This window comes from Ascaphus truei, unplaced genomic scaffold, assembly GCF_040206685.1.
Source record: "Ascaphus truei isolate aAscTru1 unplaced genomic scaffold, aAscTru1.hap1 HAP1_SCAFFOLD_1617, whole genome shotgun sequence".
In the NCBI taxonomy this organism is placed as follows: domain Eukaryota; kingdom Metazoa; phylum Chordata; class Amphibia; order Anura; family Ascaphidae; genus Ascaphus; species Ascaphus truei.
In genome coordinates this window covers 18,498-28,829 of record NW_027454508.1, presented here as the reverse complement: position 1 = coordinate 28,829, position 10,332 = coordinate 18,498, and the positions used below count along the sequence as shown (strand labels likewise).

Below are 10,332 nucleotides of genomic sequence, written 5' to 3'. Positions count from 1 at the left end.
ACATCCTATTCCCCTTGGGACCACCTGCAGAATTTCTTGTGGTTTTAATAGAATTGATTCTTCATAAAAACTTCAAGTTTGAGAGGTCGTACTATACATACACATAAAAATAAACTATTTCAATGGTGCTTTAAAATGTACAGACCGGAACCCTTTCCTGCCAGACCGGCAATTAATCCATTAACATGCCCATATGTTATGGAAGAATCAGCTGAGGGATTTTTCATCTCCGTACTTCAAAGGGCACCCTGCTAAGTTGCCAGGCAGCAGGCAAAGGGTAGTCAGGTCCGGTTCTGAGGCAGGCAGCAGGCAAAGAGTAGCCAGGTCCGGTTCCAAGGCAGCAGGCAAAAGGTAGTCAGGTCCGGTTCCGAGGCAGGCAGCAGGCAAAGGGTAGCCAGGTCCGGTTCCAAGGCAGCAGGCAAAAGGTAGTCAGGTCCGGTTCCGAGGCAGGCAGCAGGCAAAGGGTAGTCAGGTTTGGTTCCGGGGTCGAGGCAGGCAGCAGGCAAAGGGTAGTCAGGTCCGGTTCTGGGGTCGAGGCAGGCAGCAGACAAAGGGTAGTCAGGTCCGGTTCTGAGGCAGGCAGCAGGCAAAGGGTAGTCAGGTCCGGTTCCGAGGCAGGCAGCAGGCAAAGGGTAGTCAGGTCCGGTTCCGGGGTTGAGGCAGGCAGCAGGCAAAGGGTAGTCAGGTCCGGTTCCGAGCTCGAGGCAGGCCGCAGGCAAAGTGTAGTCAGGTCCGGTTCCGAGGCAGGCAGCAGGCAAAGGGTAGTCAGGTCCGGTTCCAGGGTCGAGGCAGGCAGCGGGCAGTCAGGTCCGGTTCTGAGATCGAGGCAGGCAGCAGACAAATCAAAGGCAACAGAGAGCTCAGACAGAACAATGTATCCAATACTTTGCACGAGCAAAGACTAGTAGCAACTGCCTGCCTTTTAAAGGCCAGAGGCAGCTGCAGGCAATGACAACCAAAGAGAGGCTGATTTCCTGTCAGGGGAGTAGGGGCAGGATTTGCCAGGAAGCAGGATGGCCGTGGTAGCTTCGGAAGAGATGATGTCACTTCCTGGATGTTCAGACAGATCCCTTATAATAGCAAGCCACCGGCTTCAGAAAAACCAACCCGGAATATTTTCTAAGTCCAGCTTTTTGGGACCAAGTTATCAAAAACGAACGTAGAGGTCACGGTTGGGATTTCAAGCTGATTTTAATTCCGGGACGGAACTAAAGTCCCGGTCAAGCAAAAGCAAGTCCTCTGGAGAGAAGGGAGCGCTGGCGTCTGGAATGTCATGCCAATTTGAGTTCCAGGACATTTCGGGCTAAGTCCCGGAAAAAGAAAGACTTATTTAGAGTGCCATACAGCTAAGAAAGTCTAGTTTTTTTACCTCAGTTCCCAAGTAAGTGTGTCTCTTCTTATGTAGTTTGTGTATCATTGTGTGTCTACCTTTTCCTGCGAATAAATTTACAATTTTGCTCAATATATGATCCTGGTAAAAAGGCACAAATGCCTGGTCTCCCGTGACTAACATCTATTGGTATATGTTTATTAAACGTATTAGCACAGTACCATGGGACCAGTAAGACAGTATACATGGAACTATTGGTATATGTATATTCAACATATTAGCACAGAGACAGTAACCATGGAACTATTGGTATATGTATATTAAACATATTAGCACAGTACCATGGGACCAGTAAGACAGTAACATGGGGCGTGCCAGCATTAGGGAAGTATCACATGCTGAGAGTCCCGTGTGGGATAATACCCTGTGAGGGACACACAGCTTATCACAGCTACACACAAAGCCCAGAGCCTGTGTCCCTGCATCTCCTGAGCCTCTGACCAGCCATGAGAATCCTCTTCCTGCTGCTGCTTGTTCTTTGTGCTGTATCCTCCTGGGTACCCAGCTGTGAGGGTAAGTGATCCTGCCCCGGTATACACGTACATAACACCTCTCCTATGCTGGGATTTCTGGCTCTATCCTTCCTTATACACAGTGTCTCCTGTATCAGGAGCAGAGAGATGTGAGCTGTTGGGTTTCCTGCTGTAAGCCTGTGAGATCAGTCACAAGGGGATCTAGTGATCTGGCCACATTGCTAAGTTGGTTTTATCAGTCAGTCTCGCTTTGCTGCTCCACAAATTCTTCCAGCTGCAAAACAAGAGCTAAAAACTCCCATTCTCCTAGCAATCCCCGCACATTAATGGCAGAACGACACCGGGAGACGCGGCGCTTCTCTCGTCTCCTGCGGCTGGGAACTGGTTTTCTGGCAGGAGACTCGGAGAAATGATCCATTGTTGGTTCTGCATCAAACCCGGGAAAAGGCCGCAGATTGTCCAAAAAAGACATTGTCTGGGAGATGTCAAAGTGCGTTCCGCGCCATCGTCTCGAAATAGCACCAACCGCCATTAAATATCGCCCCGAATCAGCGCGAGCCGCCATTACATATCACCCCGAATCAGCGCCAGCCGCCATTACATATCTCCCCGAATCAGCGCCAGCCGCCTTTACATATCGCCCGTAATCAGCCCAGCCGCCATTACATATCTCCCCGAATCAGCGCCAGCCGCCTTTACATATCGCCCGTAATCAGCCCAGCTGCCATTACATATCTCCCCGAATCAGCGCCAGCTGCCATTACATATCTCCCCGACCAGCGCTAGCTGCCATTATATATCGCCCCGAATCAGCACCATCCGCCATTACATATCGCCCCGAATCAGTGCCAGCCGCCATTACATATCGCCCAGAATCAGCGCCAGCCGCCATTACATATCGCCCCGAATCAGCGCCATGCGCCATTACATATGGCCCCAAATCAGCGCCAGTCGCCATTACATATCGCCCGAATCGGCGCCAGTCGCCATTACATATCGCCCGAATCAGCGCCAGCCGCCATTACATATCGCCCCGAATCAGCGCCAGTCGCCCTTACAAATCACCCCGAATCAGTGCCAGTCGCCATTGCATATCACCCCAAATCAGTGCCAGCCGCCATTACGTATAGCCCCGAATCAGCGCCAGCCGCCATTACATATCGCCCAGAATCAGCGCAGCCGCCATTAAATATCGCCCCGAATCAGCGCCAGTCACCATTACATACGGCGCTTTGATGACTCCGCCCATTAAACACAATCTGGCGTTAGTGATTACGCTGCACTGTTATTTCCCCGTTTTGGGGAAACTTTGGCAGCGAAAGCCGGATAAATCCCCACGTTTGGGTCAGTAACGGGCGGTTCTTTGGGTCCCATTTATCTCCATTTCTAGCTGTAAAACAAGGGCGAAAAGTCTCACAAGAAACGCCCCAAGGTGTGTGTGGGATGTCTCTCTGTATTACATCATGTGTGCAGGATGTCTCTGTATTAGACTATGTGTGCAGGACGTCTCTGTATTAGACTATGAGTGCAGGATGTCTCTGTATTAGTCCCTGTGTGCAGGATGGCTCTCTGTATTAGTGAGCCTATGTGCAGGATGTCTCTCTGTATTAGTGATCCTATGTGCAGGATGTCTCTCTGTATTAGTGACCCTGTGTGCAGGATGTCTCTCTGTATTAGTGACCCTGTGTGCAGGATGTCTCTCTGTATTTGATCCTATGTGCAGGATGTCTCTGTATTAGACTACGAGTGCAGGATGTCTCTCTGTATTAGTCCCTGTGTGCAGGATGTCTCTTTGTATTAGTGACCCTATGTGCAGGATGTCTCTGTATTAGACTATGAGTGCAGGATGTCTCTCTGTATTAGTCCCTGTGTGCAGGATGTCTCTCTGTATTAGTGACCCTATGTGCAGGATGTCTCTCTGTATTAGTGTCCCTGTGTGCAGGATGTCTCTCTGTATTAGTGACCCTATGTGCAGGATGTCTCTCTGTATTAGTGTCCCTGTGTGCAGGATGTCTCTGTATTAGTGACCCTGTGTGCAGGACGTCCCTCTGTATTAGTCCCTGTGTGCAGGATGTCTCTCTGTATTAGTGACCCTGTGTGCAGGATGTCTCTCTGTATTAGTGTCCCTGTGTGCAGGATGTCTCTCTCTGTATTAGTGACCCTGTGTGCAGGATGTCTCTGTATTAGTGACCCTGTGTGCAGGATGTCTCTCTGTATTACAACCTGTGTGTAGGATGTCTCTCTGTATTACAACCTGTGTGCAGGATGTCTTTGTATTAGTCCCTGTGTGCAGGATGTCTCTCTGTATTAGTGACCCTGTGTGCAGGATGTCTCTCTGTATTAGTGACCCTGTGTGCAGGATGTCTCTCTGTATTACAACCTGTGTGTAGGATGTCTCTCTGTATTACAACCTGTATGCAGGATGTCTCTGTATTAGTGACCTCGTGTGCAGGAGGTCTCTCTGTATTAGTGACCTCATGTGCAGGATGTCTCTCTGTATTAGTGACCCTGTGTGCCGGATGTCTCTCTGTATTAGTGACCTCGTGTGCAGGATGTCTCTGTATTAGTGACCCTGTGTGCAGGATGTCTCTCTGTATTAGTGGCCCTGTGTGCAGGATGTGTCTCTGTATTAGTGGCCCTGTGTGCAGGATGTCTCTCTGTATTAGTGACCCTGTGTGCAGGATGTCTCTCTGTATTAGTGACCCTGTGTGCAGGATGTCTCTCTGTATTAGTGACCCTGTGTGCAGGATGTCTCTCTGTATTAGTGACCCTGTGTGCAGGACGTCTCTCTGTATTAGTGACCCTGTGCTCTCTCTCCCCAGGAGGCCTGACTATGGATGAAATAATGTGCATGGACATTTACAACCCGTGCAGAGTGCAGTGTTTGCTGCATGTAAGAGGACTCCTGAAGGAACTACCCAGGCGCTGCAAAGTGCGACCTGTAACCCCGTGAGCTGCCCCCGCCTCTAAACATGGCTTTCACATGCAATGTCACAAACATGATGTATTGAGCTCACACGCCAACCAGGCTGCCGATCATCCCTACATAGAGCATCAATAAAGCATGTAACATGTTCTAATGTCTCCTGTGTTCTGATCAGCAGCCCCAGGGTGTCTTACACATTATACATACACAGGCACCTATACACATCCTGCACATTATACATACACAGGCACCTATATACACGTCTTACACATTATACATACACAGGTACCTATACACACGTCTTACACATTATACATACACAGGTACCTATTGTGACGGTGAGGGGGTACCCAGGTCAGTACATAAAGGTATTATGCTTGGCTGGGTGCCCCTGAGTCATATGGTAACTGTGAAGTGTCAGCTCTGCAGCCCACAGCGGGTTGAGAGCCTAGCCTGTAAATACATTAGGATTGTCTGTGTGTGTCCGGCGAGGGATAAGCAAACCACATGCGCTAAAATAAGCTACATTAAAGGACTGCGGTTACTGTTAATGGTTTGGTTCCGAGGGTTGCAACCACAAGTACCACATCACTGTATTTAGGTCAATTGGAAAAGTGTGGTTGCGGTTAGGTTAGTTCCGTGCATTGCTACAATGAGTCACGGCTCAAAACAACAGGTTAATTGGATAAGTATGGCTGCGGTTATGTATTAGCTCCGTGCATTGCAACAATGAGTCACTGCCAAACCGCAGACAGGAAGACAGTTTAAACCACAGACCACACATCATTAAATAGCCAACTTAGGTTAGGAGTATGCCAGCGCTGTGAAACTTGGTGTGAATGCTGCTGGGGTCCCAACAGTAACAATCCAAAATAAAAAGGGGAGGGGGAACGGAGGGAAGGGGAAAAACTCTCGCTTCAGCTTAATGAGAAAATTGTTAAATAACAAAATACAAAGGTGCTTTTCTAGTTTTCACCGTCCGGAACATCCACAAAAAAACGACACATTTAAAAAAATGCGGGGCAGCCGGGACAGCCATTAAAGAACCGGGACAGCCATTAAAAAACCGGGATTGTCCCGGCTAAAACGGGACACCTGATCACCCTAAGTATGGCAGCACAGTGAAACTTGGTGTGAATGCTGCTGGGGTCCCAACAATAACACAGCTATATTTTATGTGTTGTTAACTTGTATGAAAAATAGTAAATGAAAGTCCCCCTCTTTTTGTGTATTAAAATTATAACGAGCAAAGGCCTTTACATTCAGGCAGGCGGGGCAGCGGATACATTGTGGGTTCACAAGTACATTATATAACCGGCCATTGCGTCATGCATATCTTAAGTGCGGACTTCTAAGACACCACTCTGAGACGACTCCAGAGTGTCAAAAAAAGTCCGGTCTTAAAAAGGTACCGACATTTGAAAGTGTTACATGCCGGGAAGTAAGAATAAACAGTTGTGCCTGGCAAAAGTCCATGTCAGGGGAGGGGTAGACTTCAGGACGCCAGGGCAGGGGGCTTGGTCAGATATGCTAAGCGGCTCAGGTGCGAAGTTAGCACATGACCGTAGCATACCTTGAAGCCTCTGCCCGGCTCCCCGAAGTACTGTCAGAGCGTGCCAATAGGTGGGATTATTAATTCCCACGCAGTGATTGGATGCATAGTGTAAGAATAGGCTTTGTGTGTCTTCAAAAGCTGGTGCAGCCAGTCGGGAGGTAGATTCACCTAAGATTCAACATGCTGTAAAAGGATACATCATGCGTACAAGAAATTCCATAAGATTTGTACCCTGCTTCAAAAGTTCGTTAGAACTAAGGATTCCCGAACGAATCCTGCAAGGACAGAACAAAACGTTTCCTTTCGGCGAAAATATAAGGGTTGCGAGCGGCGCCCCTAGCCAAGGACTGGTACACGATTCTTTTTGCGCATCAACCCGGCTCCTGGGAATTGATTTCCACAGAGATCAGTTCCATCTAAGAGTTCAATCTTGTAAGAAGTTCCATCTAAACTGCAGCGAGCGGTACAAAAACTATTTCATCGCAACTAAAGATTTGTATCCAGCTTCAGTATTCGTAAAAACTAAGGATTTGCTAACTAATCCTGCATTGGGGGAATGAAAATATTACCTTCGGTGGAGTAAGAGTGGTTGCTGGCAGCGCCACTAGCCAAGGACTGTTACCCGGCTCTTTTTGAGCATCACCCCGCGTTTGGGAATTGATGCCTAGAACAGCGCTTCCCAAACGTTTTTTTCCGTGGCCCGGTTATTTTTATACTTCTCCTTCGTGACCCACTAACATTTTTATCGCCTTTACCAGGATATAGGTAAAATAAAACAGACATGAATGTCCATACAGTTGGGGGTGAAGGTGGGGGGTGGGGGTGAAGGTCAGAGAGGGCTGCTAGCTGATAGATTTCTTTTTAATCTGCTACTAATTAAGTTGCTAGTTTAGTTTGTGGGGGGTTGATTTTATTTATTTAATTAGAGAGAGTGGGCTCTTTCTTGTTTTTCATAGGGCTCTCATCACCCAGACCTGGGTCTCCTCCCTTTTAATGGCTCTCTCCGGTGGCCCTGCTCCTTTTTGCCTTATTATTGTAGGTTCTTCTTTCTCCCCCTCTGCCACCCCAACTAATCTTGTCACAGTATTTGGGCCTTCAGGTGTCCATTCGTCCGTGACTCCACAGGGAGGGGGGGGCACAGCCTCTCCTCCGGCGGTATCTCAGGGGCTCCCCCGATCGCGGGACTGCAGCGTGTATCTCTCCCATCGCTTGCTCCTTCTGACTGTCTCCAGGGTTCCCTACAGACAGGGTCGGTGAGCGGTATGTGGGGGATGGCTTGGGCTCCTAGCTAGAATTGTTGTGCGGCCTCGGCGACCATCTTTGCCTCCATATGCGTTGCACGCTCTTCCTCACAGCTATACTGGTGTCCGATTGCCAAATAGGCGTTTCCTCGTAGGGCCGGCGGTATTCAGGGGGCTCCCGTTCAGCTCCTGGGTGGTCCCAGCGGTTCGCTCACCTCTCCTGTCCCCTTCCGTTCGGCCGAGCAAGTTCTTCCTCTGCTACAGCCCTCACGGCCATCTTAGGTCTCCTGTGTGCTCGGGGGAGGTAGCCGGGGATTCGTGCCGTCGTGCAGGCTTTGAATTCTCTCCCTCCGACAGTGCCCTCTCCCCCTCTATTGTGTGGCCTGCAGATTTTTAGTTTCGTTTTGTCTTTTTTGGCTCTGATAGGATACAATGTAAGCAATACAACTACTGCACTTTGTGATAAGAAAAAACATATACACACAATAATCCTTTAGATAGTGCAAAAGTATATAACATAATGATCAACATAAATGATATAAAATGTAATACCAGAAATAATATCCAAATATTCCATAACCTCACAAATAATACAAATGATCCTGAAACCATAGTTACACACATCGGATAAAACTATAAAAATGATACCAAATCAATTTCCAAATTCAATCCTTTAGGTGCTAATGTTTTTCATTTAAAAATCCATGTGGTTTCTAACCGGTTTATTGATAGTACTCTGTCACCGCCCTGATAGCACTGCTTTAACAGGTCTATACCAAAAAACTTTATGCCGGCTGGATCCCTGTTGTGACATAACCTAAAATGGTTTGAGACAATATGTGTCTCCAAACCTGTCCTGATATTTCTAATATGTTCGGACATATACGTGCTTTAAACTTACTCTTTGTCCGGCCGACATAGTATCTGTTACATGGACAAATTAAAAGGTAAACTACAAATGTAGAGCCACAAGATATAAAATCTTTAATCTTATATTATACGCCACCAGAATGATGAGATTCCAGTTCTTTCACAGAACCGCTTATCAGAGTATTACTCCGACAGCTACTGCATTTTGTACACTTGAAAAAAAAACAATTGGTCTCTTCATAGTAATCAACCAATTTCCATTGCCATGTACATACTTAATCTGACTAGGGGCTCTTTGATTTCTTTTATATTCCTAGACTTAGTAAATACAATTTTGGGATATTTAAGCAATAAAGTTGGCAAAACTGGGTCTTTTAGTCAAAATCTCATAGTTCTTGGTTAGTATCTTTTTAACCTGTCGATTGACTACTGTACGGTGTAAAATAATGCAAATTCACTATGGTTCGTCACATCTGTTCTAGCGGGATTATTATATTTCATCAATCCGATCATACTAATGCTTTTGATTTCTCATACGTATTATCTATACTCTCCAACTTGTAGTCTTTATCCTTACATGTATTTTCTAAAATGTCCGCCTGTTGTTGTCCGTATTTGAACAGTTCTGTCTCACACGACGACACTGCCCGTCCGGGAACATTACCGAGACACATAGGGTGGTGATGGTGACTATAGACTAGTATATAATTGTTCCACTCTACTGATTCATTGAACGTCTTTGTTTCTATTTTCCCTTGGTCTACATAGATAACGAGATCTAAAAACTAATCCTGATCCTTATTACAAACAGTCGTAAACACAAAAGTAAGGAGATTCTGGTTAAGATAAAGCAGAAAGGCATCCAGGGATCCCACGTCCCCTCCAAACAGGCGGGAGAGCGGCCTTCCTTGTGCTGTATACTGAAGCCAAAGTTTTGCAGCGCAAGACTCCAGCAAAGCAGTGGGGGTGTGTGTGTGTTTGTGTGGATAAGGGTGTATGTGTGTGTGTTTGTGTGGATAAGGGTGTATGTGTGTGTGTTTGTGTGGATAAGGGTGTATGTGTGTGTGTTTGTGTGGATAAGGGTGTATGTGTGTGTGTTTGTGTGGATAAGGGTGTATGTGTGTGAGGGTGTATGTGTGTGAGGGTGTATGTGGGTGGTGGTGGTGGGGTGGTGGGGTGGGGGTGGTGGGGGGGTGGGGGGGGGTGAGGGGGGTGGTGGTGTGGGTGGTGGTGGGAGTGGTGTTGGGGGGGTGGGGGGGGGTGAGGGGGGTGGTGGTGGTGTGGTGGTGGTGGTGGTGGGGGGGGGTGGGGGGGTGGGGGGGGGTGAGGGGGGTGGTGGTGGTGGTGGTGGTGGTGGTGGTGGTGGTGGTGGTGGTGGTGGTGGTGGTGGTGGTGGTGTGGTGGTGGTGTGGTGGTGTGGTGGTGTGTGATCCCTGCGATGCGCGCGCACTCTCCAAACAATTGGCGCTTTTTTTTTTTGTTTGTGGTAAAGTGCTCTCCTTCCCTCGCGCACAGCCGCCGCGCTCCCGCCGGCAGCACGCGCTAACCCCCCCCCCCCCCCGGGGAGCCCAGGTATAGCAGACGCAGAGCCTGTGGGGGGTAAAAGATGTACGCGCGCTCCCGCCGGCAGCACGCGCCCCCTGAGACACGCCCCCCCGGGGAGCCCAGGTATAGCAGACGCAGAACCTGTGGGAGGTAAAAGATGTACGCGCGCCCCCGCCGGCAGCACGCGTCCGCTGAGACACGCCCCCCGCAGGACGCGCGCCCCCGGGGAGACCCGCTATAGCCGGCGCGGAGCCTGCGGGGGGGGGGGGGGGGGGGGGGGGGTAAAAGATGTACGCGCGCACCCGCCGGCAGCACGCGCCCGCTGAGACACG

General features: G+C 48.8%; 1 long non-coding RNA gene across 1 annotated transcript; it reads left to right on the top strand.

Annotated features, from left to right (window-relative positions):
- Positions 1-1,726: 1,726 nt before the first annotated feature.
- LOC142476618 (uncharacterized) lies at positions 1,727-4,939 on the top strand. The gene is made up of 2 exons (XR_012791851.1): positions 1,727-1,903; positions 4,686-4,939. It is a non-coding gene; the product is annotated as an uncharacterized LOC142476618 (long non-coding RNA).
- The last annotated feature ends 5,393 nt before the right edge of the window (positions 4,940-10,332 follow it).